Source organism: Pleurodeles waltl, chromosome 2_2, assembly GCF_031143425.1.
Source record: "Pleurodeles waltl isolate 20211129_DDA chromosome 2_2, aPleWal1.hap1.20221129, whole genome shotgun sequence".
Classification (NCBI taxonomy): Eukaryota; Metazoa; Chordata; class Amphibia; order Caudata; family Salamandridae; genus Pleurodeles; species Pleurodeles waltl.
The window spans coordinates 488431590-488451587 of record NC_090439.1 but is presented as its reverse complement, the minus strand read 5'-3'; positions in this window follow the sequence as shown (position 1 = coordinate 488451587).

Genomic DNA, 19998 nt, shown 5'->3' with positions numbered 1-19998 from the left:
ATTCAGTGTACTTCAGCGTTATGTCCACAGTACTCTTGTGTGCTACATGTATAGTGTTCGGTGGCTTGTGAACTGTCGACATCAACTTGTGGCTATTCCTCTCTACTGTTCCCCAGATTCTGTGCAATAGTGAGAATGAGACACGCACCTGTGTACCGGACCCTAGTCGACCTTGCTACCCTGGAATAAAGACACATCATCTAGACCTATCATCTGACCCGTCAGACCATCATGGAACTGTGTACCCATTTGGAGCCAGATCTCTTGGTTGCAATACGTAATCCATATTCCAACCCTCCAACAGTACAGGTGTTGTCTGTGCTACACTTCTGTGCCTCCGGCTCGTTCCAGATTACAGTGGACTTGGCAGCAGGGATGTCACAGCCCATGTTCAGTAATTTGTTGAAGGATGTACTGAATGCTTTACTCAAACATCTGGACAGCTACACCAGATTCCTCTAACGTGCTGATTTGCCCACTTTTGAAGTTGAATTCTATGATATGGCACATATCCCTCATGTGATAGGGAGCATAGATGGCACCCACATTGCTTTGGATCCTCCCAGGGCCAATGAACAAGTGTACAGGAACTTTTACTCTATTAATGTCCAGGTGGTGTGTCTCGCAGACCATTATATCTCTCAGGTGACAGCCAAGTTTCCTGATTCTGTGCATGACTCCTACATTCTGAGGAACAGAATTGTCCCACACTTGATGGCACAACTACTGAGCGAGTGGGCCTGGCTCATTGGTATGTATCCAATTGTATCTGCACATCTGTTATCTCACGTCTCTTCACATTCTGACCTCTGTCTCTACTGGTATTGTGATGGTTCAAACGTTTGTGCACACAGGTGATTCTGGATATCCTAACCTACCCTGGCTGCTGACACCAATGAGATACCCAACCGCAGATGGGGAACACCGTTTCAATGAGGCCCACGGCAGGACAAGGTGTGTCATTGAGAGGTCATTTGGGCTACTGAAGGCCAGATTCTGATGTCTACACGTCTCAGGAGGTGCCCTGCTGTACAGACCACTAAAAGTCAGGCAGATTAATGCCTGCTGCATGCTACACATTCTAGCCCAGAGACAACACATCCCATTACTGGATGTAGAGGAGGTGGCAGCTGGACCAGTGGGTGATGATGGTGTCATAGATAGTGATGAGGAGGCAGATGATGAGGATGCAGCTGAAACTAGAACAGAGTTGATCCAGCAGTACTTCCAATGAAATACAGGTATGTGTTAATTATTTTGTATGTGAACTGTACCGCTGTCTTCCTTATGACATTGCTGCTCCCGATTTGTTGCCATCAGTGGAGGTGTTGAGTGCAGCTATCCCACTGTATGGGTTTTGGGGGAAACATGTTGGCCATCAGGTGAGGTGTTACTGTTCTAATGTCAGTGCTATTTTTACTATGCTGCAGTCTAGCATCACATCTGCAATGACATGGGCATGTTGTATGTTCCCTGTACTGCTATGTCAACTACAATAGGACTACCAAACATTTTAGTGTTATCAGTATTGCTACCTATCCTCACTGTACACAATGGATGATTATGGAACATACCTTTTAATGACAGAGAAACTTGCCCTTAGTGGAATTATGTCAGCTGTGAGGGATGGACCATTGGGAATACATGTCTGGAAAATGTGGGTCTGCCATGGTAATATGTGTTAACATTCTGCTTGCCTATTTGCACTAGGGAGCTCTACAATGTAGGTGTGTTGAGTGTGCAACATTGACTTCTGTTGTGATGGTTGTCCTTGCCTTGGTCTATTTGCAGGTCTGTTGGGTGGTGCTACTCTGGTTCCTGGCTTGACTGGTGGCTCCCTTGAAACAAGATTTCAGAATATGTGTGTTCTATTGTCATACTGCCTGCACATTGCTCCCCCTTCTGTCCATCATCCATACCTTTAATGGTCAATGTGTTAACTGTAATGACATATTGTACAGCAGTAACTCTTACTTGTAACAATAAAGACAGGTAAGCAGTAGCTGTGCTCAATTGTGTTTATTGTAATTCACAAGTGCAGTGGGTGATGAGTGGGTTCATGGTGGATGACATCATCAGAGTAGTGGGACAAGCTGTAATTAGTCCAGGTCCAGTATCCAAGGGGCCATGGGAAAATGGAGACATGACGGTGGACAGCCAACAATGTGTCTCATTGGCACATAAGGGAGAATGTTCAGAAGAGGCTCACTTCCTGGCAGTGTTTTTGATCTTAGCATCAGGTCCTGCAGGATGTCTTGCTTGCGTGGGGGTTCCTCAGCTACAGAGGGAGAGATGATGTGGTCTGCGGGTCCTCTGACAGGGCCTCAATTGCACTAGCTGTGGCAGAAGTGGATGGCTCAGTTGGTATGTGGCTAGTGGAAGAGACCGGCTGGTGGGTGGAGGACACATGCAGGATGGTAGTAAGTTCCTTGAGTACCTCTACAATGGAGGCCATGGTGGCATTGTGAGCCTGCCACTGCTGCATGGCCTCCTGGTAGTATTCCTTCTGCAGCCTCTGGTTCTCCTGCAAGGTTGAGAGGATCTGTCCCATCTTGTCCTGGGACTGCTGGTATGCTCCCAGGACTTGGGAGATGGCCTCCTTGCCAGTCATTTCCCTTGGAGGCCCCATCCCTTGGCCCACAGGTGACATCTCACTGCCCCTGGCCCCCTATGCAGATGGCACAATGTGCCCACTCACAGTTACACTAGGACTTTCATTGTCTTGGCTGTGAGGGGTTGACTCTGGTCCCTGTAATGTGGGGTACACTGTTCATTGTACAGTACTTGGAACACAGGCTGGGGACGAGGGGTTGGCTTTGCTGTTGCTGCCACTGGGGTGGGGGACTCAGATGTGGGCAGTGTGGGGATGGTGGTGGTGGACTGACCAGTTGTCCCAGGTGGGCCAGGTAAGTCATCAAAGTCCGGATATCCACTGGAGCCTTCATCCTGGGGAGGGTTGGCTGTCTCTGGCATCCTCTGCAGGGTGGCAATGGCAGGGGTACCTGTGGTTGGAGAGGGAGGGAGTTACATTGTGGAAGTGTACTTGTTAGTTTCATAGTCTGATGCGTACAGTGGCTTGACTTGCTTCCCAGTGATGGCCATGACAGATGCAGCACTGCAGACATTGTTTGTGGGAGATGGATTCTGACATATTTTCCATGTTCCATTGAGGGTAGTGGATAGTGGATAGCATTGCTGTCATTGCTATGTAGTATTACACAGTAGAAAGATCCATTATGTGTAGCATGCACAATGGTTTTACTTGTAGGTGTTCCACTGTGAGGTGGAAATGGCACCTTTTCATGTGTAGGGAGTAATGCGTTGTGAGAGTTGGGGTGCTTGCCTTTGTGCCTTCCCCGTAGGTCATTCCATCTCCTCCATTGTGTGTGGATGGGTTCCCACTGAGCTGACCCTGCCAACTATCCTCCAGCCATACCTCAATTTTCCTGGCTATGGATGTTTGCTGGATGTGTATTCCCAACTGCTGTGGCTCTACCATGATGATTTCATCAACCATGACCCTCAACTCTTTGTCTGTGAATCGTGGGTGCTTTTGAGGAGACATGGTGGTAGTGATGTGGTTTTGGGAGGGGGTGTTGTGTGCAAGGGTGGGTGATTGGGGCTTGATGGGGTGTGGGGGGTGCTTAGTTTGGTGTGCTGGTGTGTTGTGGTGCTTGTGTGCAAGTTGTGATGTGTGTATAGTGTTGATGGTGCAGTTGTGTGGTGTGTGCTGCGTGTGAAGTGTATATGTGCCTATGGTGTATCATAGCTCCTACATTTAGAATCAGAACTAATGATATCCCCATTAATCAAGTAATAATGGAAAGGGTGGTTGGGCAGGAAATCCACATGTGACGATTTGTCTTTTTACTCAGTGTAGGACCCTGGGAAGAGACCATTAGGTTTAACATAGAATTGGAGGGACTATGGGGGTGATTCTAACATTGGCTGGCGGCGGAGGCCGCCCGCCAATGTTCCCCCGTCAAAATACCGCTCTGTGGTCACAAGACCGCTGAGGGTATTTTGAGATTTGCCCTGGGCTGGCGGGCGGCCGCCAAAAGGCCGCCCGCCAGCCCAGGGCAAATCTACCTTCCCACGAGGACGCCGGCTCCGAATGGAGCCGGCGAAATGGGAAGGTGCGACGGGTGCAGTTGCACCCGTCGCGTATTTCAGTGTCTGCTTTGCAGACACTGAAATACTTTGTGGGGCCCTCTTACGGGGGCCCCTGCAGTGCCCATGCCATTGGCATGGGCACTGCAGGGGCCCCCAGGGGCCCCGCGGCACCCCCTACCGCCATCCTGTTCCTGGCGGGAGACCCGCCAGGAACAGGATGGCAGTAGGGGGTGTCAGAATCCCCATGGCAGCGGAGCGCGCTCCGCCGCCATGGAGGATTCTGTAGGGCAGTGGTAAACCGGCGGGAGACCGCCGGTTTACCCTTTCTGGCCGCGGCTGAACCGCCGCGGTCAGAATGCCCTTGGGAGCACCGCCAGCCTGTTGGCGGTGCTCCCGTGGTCGGTGACCCTGGCGGTCACCGGCCGCCAGGGTCAGAATGACCCCCTATGTATCTTAGCTTTTAATAACCGTATGTTTCTATTGCTAGATTATGCAATTCTGTATATGATAATGTGTTTGCTGAGATTGTTGTTGTTATGGTACTGCTTTTATGGCTGCTCACGTCATTTGATTTTAATAAAAACCTTTAACAACATTTCTGATGCCCCCTTCCTGATCACTGCCTGATCTGAGGCATTTGAGCAGTCACTAGTAGTAAGCTTGAAAGAGTTGGCAACTAATGTAATTTTTTTTAATGTGGCCTCTATTGTAACCTTAATGTCATTAATTGGTAGATCATTATGATTTTGATCATTTTGAATTAGCTCTTTTTATAGAAAATGTAGGAAATCCCTGGTCTATGACATAAACAAATAGCCTAAGCACACATTTCTTTTGGAAAAAGTTGAAGACACAGATCTGTCTCATATGCTTTGATTATATGCAATGTTAGAATCATGAACATGTGTACAGAAAGAAAAACAGCAATACTAAAAGTTAATATTGTAAAGTTATTTCTAATCTGACAATTGTTTGAATATCAAAATGTTTTTGGTGAAATTGAAAAAGAATATAGGGACTAGTGGGTCATTATTCTACAGGATGTTAGCTTATATTGATAGAGAAGTGGGTGCAAGGTAACTATTTGACAAGTCAAAGGGTGGGCTTTCCTCTTTCAAGAGAGGGGATAATGCTACTGGGGAGACTTCTAGGGAAGCGGACAGCCCAAAATTCACATCATCCCAAAATCTATCTCAGACCATTCTGGTCCAGCTTGATATTGCACAACAAGGCACCATCCTCAACATCAGTTTAGGAGAGTTTCAAAATAAATCATTGGGACCACTTAATGATTGATTTATTTGTTCAAAGGAACGTGAAAGGGTTTTATGACAAAATTCCCAAATTTGACTAGTACAGAATAAATACATTGAAAGCTCAAGTGCAGAGTTATACAGAATAGCTAAATTAGAAATAATTGTAAGTCTCAAGTGAGCATTTAATATCAGAAAATAAACTGGCAGCAACCCTAATAGAAAAGAAAAGTCTTCTTAAATCTCTCCAGCAGAATTACAAATAAATCAGACTGCATCTCTGGTAGTAAGAGAAAGCCTGCTCAAATCTATGGTGGTCATTCCGACCTCGGCGGTCTTTTCTCCAGACCGCCGAGGCCGGGGGAGACAGAATACCGCCATTGCCGGCGGTATTCATGCCTCCCTATTCCGACATTTCCGCTGGGTCAGAGGACGGTAACAGCGTTACCGTCCGCTGGCCCAGCGGAAATGGCACATCAACATTGCCGCCGGCTCGTAATAGAGCCGGCGGCAATGTTGATGTGCAGCGGGTGCAGTAGCACCCGTCGCGCATTTCACTGCCCGAAATTCGGGCAGTGAAATGCGCGATGGGGCTATGCCTGGGGGCCCCTGCACTGCCCATGCCAAGTGCATGGGCAGTGCAGGGGCCCCCAGGGGCACCCCCAGTCCCCTTACCGCCAGCCTTTCAATGGCGGTGTTTACCGCCACGGACAGACTGGCGGTAGGGGACTCATAATCCCCAGGGCAGCAGTGCTTGCACCGCTGCCCTGGGGATTATGCCCGCCAGGCAGAAGCCTGGCGGGAAAGTGGAGGGGCCGGCGGTATGACCGTGGCTTTTCCGCCGGTGTTACCGCCAACATACCGCCGGCCGCCAGGGTCGGAATGACCCCCTATCTGTCAAAATTACAAGGAATTCACAAAGCATCGCTAGAGGTACGGGAAAGTCTTCTCTCTCACCCTCTGGGGTTTTTATAAATAATTTTTGCACAATAAATTAGAAAATCTGTTAAATCATTGTGGCATAATTGAAAGTAACAAATATTTCAGCAGAACACAATAGTCTACATTCATACCTGAGTTCCTAACAGGAAAATTATGCCAATTTGACTTTGTTCTGTAGAGCTGTAGGGAGAGAAGATGTGCAGTGGGACCAGATATGAAGGAGTAAATACCAATTAAAGCCAGCATCCAAAAACATCAATTTTACTCATACCGAAGTTTCACATAAAAAGTGGCAAAACTTCATCATGCTAATAAACACACTTCTATACATTGTATTGAACTTGTTTTTACTGGAACCATATTCATTCAGTATTTCTGTATTGGATCACACATAAAAATCATTATTCACCATTATTATTTTTCCACAACAGTATAAACTCAGAAACACGCTATTGCACTATGAAAAGGATATGGTGTAGAAAAACAAAATAGGAGCCCTTTAAAAAAAGAGTCAACATGAAAAAAAATATATATAATACTAACTTTGATTTTATTTCTGGTTATTGAACATTACTTTAAATTTTAAGGAATGTTGGCTTTATTGTTAAACAATTAGCATACTACCAAGGTGCAAGCAAACCCAATTCCATGAAAAAATAGCATATAGCAGTACAATCTAAGGCAGGGAACACTAAAGATGATTGTGTATATTTATGGCTAGGCTTTAGAATTTTAATAAGTATGTTGTCACTGATGCTGGAAAATATTAAACACATACAGATCTACTATTCACTGAAATGTTTTAAACATAGGCAGAATAGTGAACCCTAACTAAATCCTGCAGGATCTAGTGGATTTCAAGGAACATTCAGAGTTGCTGTGGTAGGCTTTTATCTAGCTTTCCATAGTTAGAATGTTTTCAATAGCTTCCACCGAGGCTCCATGTCTATTGAGCCTGAGCCCCAGGGTATACATTTTCTGATTATTCTATAAAATATTCAGAAGATTCATCCATAGCTGTGTCCGAATTTTCTACTACAATTTACAACTACTGCTGCTACATTTTAGTGACAAGTGGAGTGGGAACTTTTATTGTAGTTTCTGTTTTCTACATTCATATTTAAGATAAATTGTATCAGTCTTTGTTCTCTTTTGTTCTTACATTTCAAAGATACCTTAGACAGTTCAGACAACATTCCTGCATTTGGGCAGGTTCAGTCACCTGTTCCTCTTCTGATGTTTGTGTTTATTTATAATATTCACAGAAGATTAGAGTCAATGGTTGTTTTCCTTGCTTCTCCTTGGCCTGTGAATGACCTGGTTGCATGGGTATCACTGTACTTCAACTTTGCTTGTATCTGTCTATTGTGTACTTTCCTTGAGTGGGCCACTGTGATTGTATTATCAGCATATTCTGCTTGTAAACCACTTTAAGCATCTGGCCTATTCCTGCATGATCTGGTATGTTTTCCATGCCTTTTATGTCACAGCCTGATTTTGAAGTGCCTCCACATCTCTCTTTGCATCTTGCTCATCACTGACATCAAGGATATAAACCCCTTTCCTCTGTTTTAGCCAAGTCAGTGCAAATAGGAGAATTCTTTTTAAGGTTTTGAATATCAATGAAGTGCACAGGAGATGTCTAATGCATGTAAAGGATGACTTAGGAGTAGTCTGAAAAGTAATGATTACTATATTTCCCATGATTTCTTTCTTACTAAGCTTGATACTTTCTAAGATGTTATATAGTTTTGATATTGCTTTAACTTTCCAATAAACATCACACACGAACTACTGTGGCCATCATCATTTCTATTGATTAACCATCATATGCAGTGCACTCCTCAGCCACCCTTTCTTCAGGATCTAGGAAAGTTTTTCATGAAAGATCACTTTTGGATGTGGATATCTTGGAGCTATTGATTAATAAAGATATGAACCACTGAGTATTGAAAACGTTTTATATTATTATATCAATATATAGGTGACAAGTATAAAAATGTGTTAGAGCACCTTCCTGATTGCAATCCAGTCGACTATCAAAATGCTATAAAACAGCTTGAGTTATACTTTAAAGGCATGACATGCTCTATCCCTAAGAAACCTTCAGGGCATCAATTTGTATTGCTGAAGCACCAGATTACTAAAATATCACATATTGGTAAATTCTAGGTGAGGCATCACACCATGCAGTAATGTGAGAAATATTAACAGTCTCTGTTAATAAGGGCTTAAATCCATACCTGTGCTTAAAATCTGTTGATTAAGACTTACAGATATATTTTAAATTTAGCATTCTTAAAAAGTTCACAACACTTGGAAGTTAGAATCTGAACAAAGGTTGAATGGGCTGTTCAAGATAAACATCAACTAATTCTTGATGTAACTAACAGGACTCACAAGAATATTCTATTTATGTGACTGTATAGTCATTATCTCAAAAGAGTAATCAAAACAATTTAAAGCTAATTCAATTTTTTGTTCATAAATGTACGTTTATTTGGGAAAATGTCCTTTAACCAAATAATAGCAGATCAATAAAACATTATAGAGATCAAATTTTACTAATACATTAGTGACATAGAAGTTAACATATGTTGATTTGTAAACCTTCATTTTAAAGTCTAACAGAGAAGTTAACACAAAATGTAAAATTGTGCATGTTTGAAATATGGTAGACAATGTGACCTCCATTCGTATTTGAAATATTTTTTTGCCATGAAAGATGTTGTGCATTTATATTTGAGTGAATTTCTGACATGAATTGATATTATTAGAAGAATAGTAGAAATGAAGTGTAAATATGAGTATTAAACAAACATGGATGAATCTTACTTATATTGATTTGAATGAACTTATTAATGTGAGTTACATGTGCGCTGAGAAATAATTGCAGTTTCTAACTTCATAAAGGAAGAATGCAATTAAATAATTTGCTTTGCATATTTGAATTAAATTGTCAGGTATGCGATATAATTTTTATGTATTAATTGGATTAATATATATTTAGGCTTTTTTAGCTAGACTAGGCCTGAAAATTCATTTTTTCAGCAGTAGAGGAAAAGTATTGATTCATTCTGTTTTGTTTGACCTGAATTAATTTCTTGGTTGCTGATGCATTGGTGGATGTCCTATTGTATTAAGACAAAGAAAATGTATTGGTATATAACAAATGTAACAGTAGTTGTTCTAGCTGTCAAAACCAGACAGGAAGCTTTATTAATTTTGTATGAGAAATGTTAGAATCATACTGTGAGCTGTGGGAAAAAATCCCAAAGTCGCAATCGACAAACAAATGTAATATTGTAGCAGAATGGTGTGAATTTATTCAGATAACTTCACATATTCCATGAGGAGATCCGGAATAGTTGCAAACTTGATGATGTCAGCGGTTATCATTGGATGTTGGTTGGTATGTGCAAGACGAGCCCACCTGGAAGATTAATCAGAAATGTATAGACAGTTCTAATTAGGGAAGAGTCTTTTGAAACCTTTAGTTAGCCTGTCTTAGTCCTGCTGACTTGTGCTGTCACCTCCTGTTACTTTCCAAGTCTTCTGCCATATTTAGGGGCATATTTACAAGAAAGTGGTGCATTTTTCCAAATTATTTTCGCCTCTGCTCTTGTTTTGCCCATATGTGTTAGTCCATCCCCACACATGCAAGTCCAAATTCTTGTTAGCGATAAGGATGGCCCGGCTCTGAAAACTGATTATTATCAACTGAATTTTGATGATTTACTGATGTCATCATCATGCTTTAGGAAATCTGATTCTAATGTGCATATTATAGTTTTGTTAATTTATGTTATCCTCTTGGAGTGTTTAGCAGTATTGATGTTCAGTAGGCTCAATCTCTTTATACCAGTGGTTCCCAACATGTGGTCCTGGAACCCTTGGGGTTCCGCAAAGCCTCCACACGAGGTCCATGACTGCTTAGAAAATTAAATCATATTAGTAGACGAGGTCCCCAGCTTTCAGTATTGACTTAGTGGTGGGTCCCTGGATTTCAATAATGATTCAGTGAAGGCCCTTGGGTTCCAGTAATGATAAAGTGGGGGTCCACAGAAGTTAAAAGGTTGGGAACCACTGCTTTAGACGTTTTAGTCAACCTATGGTTTTCATGTATGTTTATCACATAGTTTTGCACACCATTTACTTAACATTGACTTTGTGGTTGTAATAAAGCTCTGAAACTTTATTTAGTTTGGAGTTTGATTTTGTGGTTAAATTGATCATGCTTTTTAAAATTGTTTATATTTCTCATGTTATGGATCTGTGTTAAATGAATCCAATTACTACACTCCTCACCAGGTCCAAAGATCCAGAAAATGTTTAATACATGGGATAAGTTCTGGTGTCTCACCAGAGCGCGTGCGGTTTCTTAATCCAAGATGGGAAGAAGACCTTCACGGGCACTACAACAAACACAATATTACAACATTGCAAATTTAAGATACCAATATATCAGAAAATCAATAAATAATTATAAATTACTTGTTGCAGGCACAAACTCTTTTAAAACTATTAAAAATCTTAACAGTGCACATGCTACATCCATGTATTGCATGTGAAACAAAAAACTTGTGCTACCAATCTCGTCCTTATATTATATTTTAAAAAGACAAGTTTTAAAATGTTATGTGCATTTACAAAATAAAAACAATACAATACGTAAAGTTGTTAATTGCATATTTAATTTACAGCTACGTAAAAGATGCTACCACAGTTAGATGAGATTGCAGCGAATGAAGACTAATTCTGAACCATAAAAATACATTGCGCATAGCAGGATTGGGCCACCTGTGCTAATATGGAAGTGAGGCATTGGATTACTACACTTCATATAAGCCAGTTGCAGAGTGCTTAAATCTTAGGTATACCACATCTTTTTATCTTCCAATACTCTCTCCCCATCTTTAATTTGTTATTTTCAAAGGCGGTATGGCGAGCATTACTATACATTTTTATTAGTAAAATTCTCTAATATGTGCTCTTACACATAATAGTTTAGAGTTTGCCTCACTTTTCTTGGTGTCATTTTGATTAGGCTTCACTTTCTTTTGCAGAAATGTTTCTACCTAGGTCACACTATGATGTTTTTGTCTGCTCTGACGTTCCAGGAGACTCTTTAGGTTTGTGGATTTAATAAATGAGAACGTCTTAAGGCTTGAATTGCAGCTTAGGAAGGACTTCTCCTAAATGTGTTTTGTTTTTCTTATGTACTTCCTGTGCAACCAAGAGGAAGGTCTCATCTCAGCTCCTCCAATCTCTGGTGTGCCATGCACATATTTACCCTTGGACATGGCTCGGCCCGAGAAAGCCTATAGTGGGCCCATATTTGCATACTATGCTGCAAACATTACATAAATATTGCCTGCTTTGCACATGGCTAAAGATGCAGTTTTTACAAAAGCTTTAGTTGTAATGTCACAGAGATGGGAAAGGGTGCAAAACCAAGTCCGTGTGACTGCTGGGAGTCAGAAGGCCTGTACGTGGCATTCCTAGTGTCGACAGGAGGCAGCATTCAGTTATTGTTGTGTAGTCTGAATACTCCATTCTCAGGCAAAACAAAGTAACGAAGGTGCTAGTATTTATTAATAGAGAAAGTGTCAGGACTCTGTGTTTGACAGTGTTGCAAATCTAATGCTATAAAGGTCAGGCATCTTCCTTCACCCTCCATCTACACCCCTACAATACAAATTGTATTGCAATGAATGAACAGAGGATGGGAATACAGCAGATGGACACTTCAATAGTTTGCCACTGCTAAAATAGAATTGTTACCTCGTAGGCCCTGATTCTGAGCGGGTCAAAGTTTTTCAACCTGGAATTTCGAGACGCAAATAATTTTCTCTTAACTACTGGGTGCTATAAAATCCTCACTCGGTTACATTTTGGCAGGCCAAACCTGCTGAAATTTAAAAGTGGAAAATCGTAAGTTTTTTACAGTAACAGTGGTACCCACTAAAATCAATGTTATGGCCTCAAAACCCAGAATAAGTGTTATTTATCGCACTGGATGAATTCTATACCTATATCGTCAGATTTTATCAGCTGCAATAAGGAGCACCTTTCCTCCGATCCACTTAACTTCAGGGCCCCAATGGTTATCTTTTGTGGGGTAAAATACATATTTTCAGAGTAGCTGGAACTTTACATTTAGAATTCTTTCAAAAAAATCCTGTGATAAACCTTTCTCTCTCCAAGAAAATTCCTCAGAAGGAGCTATTTGAGTGATTTAAACGCATTCTTTTACTTTTCCATTCATTTGTTTGTAAGTCGATCGGGCTTTATAGGAAAAATGTTCTTTGTTGGAACGCTTAAGAAGTCACTGCACTAAGCATAATATTTATCCAGATGGATTTTTGGAAATAATATAAATATTTTTCTTTCATATTTTTATATTTGTTATTCTGGTTTCTCAAACTAAGTGCCAGTATCATTGTTTTCGAAGTATACTTTGTTACCATACACAATTGGGCATACTTGCTGGAGGAAAAGGCAGCTTTATTGAGACTTAAAGGTGAACTTCAAATTCCCAAGAACATGCAAAGGGCAGGGAAGACAGACGGTATCTGCTAGACTAAGTGAGAAAATTTGAGGCCAGTTATTTAGAGAATATGGATGAAAAAGTTTTGTCTCGTGTACGACGATGAACCTTTTGGATCGCATGGGGTATCCTAGTCAAGCAGTGACCAATGGATCATCAATATACATTCAATCAATAAGGAAACACCATGAAAGCCCTATCTAATAAGAAAATATCATCACTCTTATCAAAAGTTAATTGTTTTTATTCCCTATTAGTTACAATTCTAATCAAAACCTTTATTCAACTTTATTGTTAATCAAACTTTATTAGCATCATAAGCAACTATTCACCAAGAGTTATTGATAAGCAAAAACGAGCATCAACATAAGTCAGCACATTCTTTAACACTTTGAATAATTCAGCAATGCAAGTCAGTCAGTCTACTGTCACCGTTAAGTCACCCTTTGTCAGCCTGCCTAACGCAAATTAGCATCAGTATGTGGGTCTTCATGCGAAAAACAAGTTGAACGAAAATCATTAATGTGGAAAAATCTATCTAAAAGAGAAAAACGTTTAAAACAGCGCAGTTGGTACCTAGAAGAAAAAGCACACATTAGTCACATTTTTATAGCTACCTATCCAGGATAGATCAGCAACGAGTTAGTCTTCATCTCCAAGTCATCAGTCATTAGCAAGTATCAGGTTTACAGAGAGTAAGCCCAATTATCAACACTTCGGACAGCGTCTCCTGATGTCATCAACTGTCACCTCTCCGCTCCTTGCTCTCTCCCCTTGTCATGACTTTTTATTAGGGTATCTCAGTCTATCCCACTAATTGCTAATTGGTCAACCTCATCACCGGTTATGATTTCAACCGATAGTTTTTGTTTACCACTTGTTGGCGTCGGTTCAAGCATCAAGTTCCATTAATATGATTAGTCCTTCTGTCGATGAGAACATCATCCAGCTCTTCAGGTAATGAAATTGTTGCCCACAGTCTTTTAGTCAGTGTCTCTATTGTTCGAGTCCTGGGAAAGTACGTTTAGCCTACTCTACACATAATTGTGTCAAATTTTCCTCATTATTTTTCCTGTTCTCTGGTACATTTGCAGAAATTTCTAGCAGAGTCCGTCTGAACTTTGTGCAGTTCAAGGTCCTTCTCTCCAGTTCCAGTCTGCGGCAGCTCATCGCATCTCCATGTTTTAGCAAGCAAAGCCCAGCGCCGACCAGGCATCTAGTTCGGCTAAGTTAAGAATATGAAGCATCATAAAACATAGATTATACCATTAAGTATGACACATTAATACATAGTTGTTTATATTTCACATTTTAGTATTGTTAACACACATGATGACCACTCCCCGTGGGCACATTTTACTCATTACACGTTATTTTCAATTATTAGTTTCATTTATCAATATTTCTCATTGGCATGTATACGCAAATCATTAGAAATTTCTCATATTAGCATATCTGCTCCAACAGTCCCTCCTCTGATGATTAAATATGTAATCACACCTTTCCTTGTCAATCATTTTACAAATTACTTTCAGCTACATTTTGATCTCTTCACCTTACATTTTCCCTATAGATTCTTCTCCTGGGTTGTTCTTCCCTCCACTGATCATTTTTAGCCCTATTTAATTAAATGTTCTGCCATAATTTACATGCCCCCATAATCCTAATATAGCAATAATCACAATTAATATTCCTTGGACAATTTTCCACAATATCCCACCCCAAATTTGACTAAACCAATTTTCTCACAGTAACAAATCCATGTCCAACCTTTTCCCAAACTCCTGGTTCTTTCAGCTCCTTCGAATCCTTACTTGCATTAGTTAAATTATTAAGCAAATGTTTTATCTCTTTCTCATTCTCAGGTATATATGAACAGCAGTGCCTTGCATTAATCATTTTACAGACTCCTCCGTTCTTTGCCAATATTATGTCTAAAGAAAGCCTATTTTGAAGTGTCATAGCTCTATCCACAGCTAATTCAGTATTTAGTAAAAGTATAGCTCCTGTAAAATTGGTTAACATATTATCCCCTGTAGTTGATAGTTTTCGCATCTTATTTGCATTCAATATAACTCATACAGAAGGAATTATTGCTCCAAAAATATCCCCAACAATTGCAGATGCTGTCTCTCTCCTTTGTCTCATCTGGTGTAACTCAGTCATTTTTGGTATCTTTTTCAAATCATCTATTTGATAAATCTTGGGAAAAACTATTCCCAAGTAACATGTCCCATACCATCCTCTAGGAAGACGGTAATAAGCATTAAGTCCTCAAATGTAATAAATTCCAGGATTCACAGGGTCTGCACCATTCAGCATAAATGTCCATTTGCTCTGAAACAAAAACACATGTCTACATTCACTTGTTCCCACAAATAAAGTGTCAGTGCTTGATTTTGGCCTTTATATACAAAGCTTCCATACATGTAATGCATTTAAGGCTAATTTCCCTTGTGTTTTAATAGCAGTGTAAGCATAATCATTCTTGTAAGTCCTTTTCTCTAACCCTTTCTCTAGTTTTTCTTTCAGTGCCTTTCTCCTGTCGTCAGTATGCCCAATAAAGCTCTTTTCCATAAGTGTTAATAAGCAAGTTAAATTGTTATGATACGCATAAGCTGTGCCAAAAGTCAGTGTTGGATCAAAAAATCCTCTAACTAATACTATATCATGAACTTTAGCTATCTTACTCAAATATCTAATTATAGGAACAAAAGAAAACATCATATCATAATTCGAATAAAAATACTGTATATACTCCTGATTATAGAATCGAGTTAGTAGCAAACTACAAGTTATACCGTAAGTCAGAGGTAGACTATGGAAAGTGACCCCTTCTTCGACAGAGGAAGGTATTTGCATACACACAAGACAATCCCTCGCATCCATTGTTTCCACATACTCACTCAATAAATGATAAAATCCGTTAGAAGACAGCTCTCCCTCTGCATTAGTAAAATCATACGAATATTGCTCGTCCAACTTAAACCTCTCTATAGCTGTTAGTGTAGTAGTCTCAAATACAGATGTATCCTTAGCCTCTCTCATCTCATGAATTAACATTCCCACAATCATTATTATAAACAATAAACCACACACAATCGCCATCCCTCCACTCAAATATCTACAATACCTAATGTGCCAAATGTTATTATCTACTCCAGCCATGATCTGTAAAGAATCAGAAAGCAGAATTTTGAACTCTTAATTAATATGCAACACAGAAAAATCAAAAATCAAAAATATACTTCTTTTTCACGCTTCAACTTCATGCAACAAGACCCTTCTTTCTTACTTTGTCAAAAATCGGTTAGCATCTGATCATCTCCGGGATTTGAGTGTCATATCAGGCTATCAGTGTCTTTTCCGTTAAAATCAATAATCTCAGTTTCTTTTTGCTCACAACGCAATCTACTGATTTACTCCTTCAAGTTGCATAAAAATACTGATTCGGAACTTCTCTGTCAAAGCAAAAAGACGTAAACTCGTTTTGCCAATCACTTGTTGCAGCATATGCCCACTCTGGTCCTGTGTATCTTCGACTTGCTACTCTCTTTCTTTTCAACTTTCTTTCTCCTGTCAGTTCTCCATCACTCAATTTGTCTTTCTTCGTGGTGTCCATTTCTTCCTCTATTGTCTCATTTATTTGCCAAGTCCTTTTCCTTGCTGTTGGACTTTTTTGCTTATGCAGGGTCATCCCCAATCTTTTTGCCTCCTGCCTCCTATTTTTTCTGACCAGTTGCTGTTGGTTTTTGAACTCTGCGCACTTTACCACTGCTAACCAGTGCTAAAGTGCATATGCTCTCTGTGTAAATTGTATGGTTGATTGGTTTATCTATGATTGACATATTTGATTTGCTAGTAAGTCCCTAGTAAGGTGAACTAGAGGTGCCAGGGCCTGTAAATCAAATGCTACTAGTGGGCCTGCAGCACTGGTTGTGCCACCCACATAAGTAGCTCTGTAATCATGTCTCAGACCTGCACTGTAGTGTCTGTGTGTGCAGTTTTAACTGTAAATTCGACTTGGCAAGTGTACACACTTGCCAGGCCTAAACCTTCCCTTTTCTTACATGTAAGACACCCCTAAGGTAGGCCCTAAATAGCCCCAAGGGCAGGGTGCAGTGTATGGTTAAGGTAGGACATATAGGGGGTTATTCCAACTTTGGAGGAGTGTTAATCCGTCCCAAAAGTGACGGTAAAGTGACGGATATACCACCAGCCGTATTACGAGTTCCATAGGATATAATGGACTCGTAATATGGCTGGTGGTAAATCCATCACTTTTCTGTCACTTTTGGGACGGATTAACACCTCCTCCAAAGTTGGAATAACCCCCATAGTAATGTGGTTTATATATCCTGACAGTGAAATATTGCTAAATTCGTTTTCACTGTTGCAAGGCCTGTTCCTCTCATAGGTTAACATGGGGGGTACCTTTAAATCTGATTAAAGTGTAGATTCCCTTTGGGAGCGGATGGACATGTGGAGTTTGGGGTCTCTGAGCTCACAATTTAAAAATACATCTTTTAGTAAAGTTGATTTTAAGATTGTGTGGTTGAAAATACCACTTTTAGAAAGTGGGCATTTTCTTGCTTATACCATTTCTGTGACTCTGCCTGTTTGTGGGTTCCCTGTCAGGGTCAGTTTGACAGTTGGGCTGGTTGCACCTCATACTAGACAGTGACACAAAGGGAGCTGGGGTGTTGCCTGCATATCCTGATGAGCCATCTGTGCTAGGAGGGAGGGGAGGAGTGGTCACTCGCACCTGAAAGGGCTATACCTGCCTTCACACAATGCAGTCTCCACCCCTCTGGTGAGCGTCTAGGGCCTGGCCTGGGCAAGGCAGGATTTCACATTCCAAAGAGACTTTACTTTGAAGTAGGCCTACTTCAAAGGAGAAATTGGGTATAAAAAGGGCACCCAAAACCACAGACTTTAGAAGCACTTCTGGAACCAAGAGGAACCTCTGCCTGGAGAAGCGCTGCATAGCTGAGGAAGAAGAGCTGCCCTGCCTGTGACTGCTTTGTGGAGCTATCCTGCAGTTGCTGCTTCTGCCAGAGTAAGAGGGCAAATACTGGACTTTGTGTGCCTTCCATCTTGAGAAGAAATCTCCAAGGGCTTGATCTAGAGCATGCCTCCTGTTCTTTGAAGTCTCAGGGACAGCAAAGACTTCTCTCTGCCAGCACCTGGAGTCTCTGGAGAGACTCCCACTCTGCCCTGTGGTGCCCATCCAGTTCCTGGGACCTGAAAGGAGAAGCTGGCAGCCTAAAGACAAGAAAATCCTCGCACAGAGTGCCGTGCAGGGAAAAGATTGACGCAAATCCGATCAGCGGCTGAAAAAACGACGCGTCGCCAGCTCCGCAGCTGAGAAATGACGCTCGCAGGAAATGCGACCGAAGAATCAATACAAGGAGCAGGAGAAACGACGTGCAGCATCGCTGAAGGAGGCTGGGAGATCACAACCTGCTCTGCGGGATTTTCGGATCATCGTGCGGCTGGATTTTTGACTCAAGTACCGCTGTGCGGAGTTATTTTTGACGCACACCCACCCGTGCAGGGTTATTTTTGACACGCACCAGGTACATTTTCCCTCTAGCAGCGCTAGTGTGTGTTTAAAACTACTTAAAGACTCTTTTTGCATTTTTATTGATAACTTGACTTGTGAATTGTGGATGTTTGTCATTTTGGTCTTGTTTTGTTTAGATAAATATTTCCTATTTTTCTAAACCTATGTTGTGTCATTTTGTAGTGTTTTCATTAAGTTACTGTGTGTGTTGGTACAAATACTTTACACCTAGCACTCTGAAGTTAAGCCTACTGCTCTGCCAAGATACCAAGGGGGTAAGCAGGGGTTAGCTGAGGGTGATTCTCTTTTACCCTGACTAGAGTGAGGGTCCTTGCTTGAACAGGGGGTAACCTGACTGTCAACCAAAGACCCCATTTCTAACACTTGAGTATTTGAGATTCAGGCCAGTAGTCTCCTTTTCTTGCCCCTTTTGTTAACAATCTCTTCAAGATTGGACTTTTCTCCTTCACTTTGTCTGTAGTGCCTTCTCTTGATGGACCTGCAACGGGTTCGGGAGGAGTCAGATCACCTTGGGTTTGACCTGTGTCAACTCTTTCCCCCTCAGGCTCTGGCACTTGGTTTCCTTGCGATTCAGCACTCCTTGCTTCTGTGAGAACCTCTCCTGTGCATGGATCTCTTTTCACTTTTGCTGGGTTATTATCTCGTTCTGTCTCCTGAATTTCTGCACCCTCATCTCTTAATGGGGTGATTGATCCATCTTCCACCAATTCTGGATCTCCCTCTGGCGCGACCTGCTCCGGTTCAGGTTCAGGTAGAACTATTTGCTTTGCTGCGGTTGGTGTTCTCAACAATACTTCTTCATGATCTTGATCTTGAGGACTCACCACTTTCTTTGTATGGCTCGCATGTATCCAGTTAGGCAAACCTGCACACTTCACAGCTGTTGTAGTTGTCAGCACCACTTGATATGGACCTCTCCAACGTGGCTCCAGGCAAGTCTTTCACACATGCTTTTTAATCATGACCCAATCTCCTGCTGTACCTTCTGAGAAAAAGATCGAACCACATCAGCTAGACCCTTGCAGTAGTCCAACACCATATCATCTGTAATATTGACAAGAGCATTGGCTGGTATTACTGGCAACCTCATCGCTCTTCCCATAAGAATCTCATGTGGGGACAACCCTGTCTTTCTGTCAGGAATATTTCTCATTGACATCAACACTAGAGGCAATGCATCCGGCCATTTCAGATTTGTGGCGGCGCACATTTTGGCAGTTCTTGATTTCAGAGTACCATTCATTTGCTCCACGAGACCTGATGCCTCTGGACGATAGCTGCAGTGGAGATTCTGATCAATGTTTAGTGCTGCACAAAACAGCTTAATCACTTCGTTATTGAAGTGCGTTCCCCTACCTGATTCTAAAGAGATCGGAAATCTGAACCTTGGTATCAATTCTCTGAGTAGTAACTTTGCAACTGTAAGACTATCATTCCTACGTGTGGGGTATGCTTCAATCCAATGACTAAATACATACACAATCACCAACACCTACTACAATCCACCACATGCGGGCACCTCAATGAAATCCAATTGCATTCTGCTGAATGGT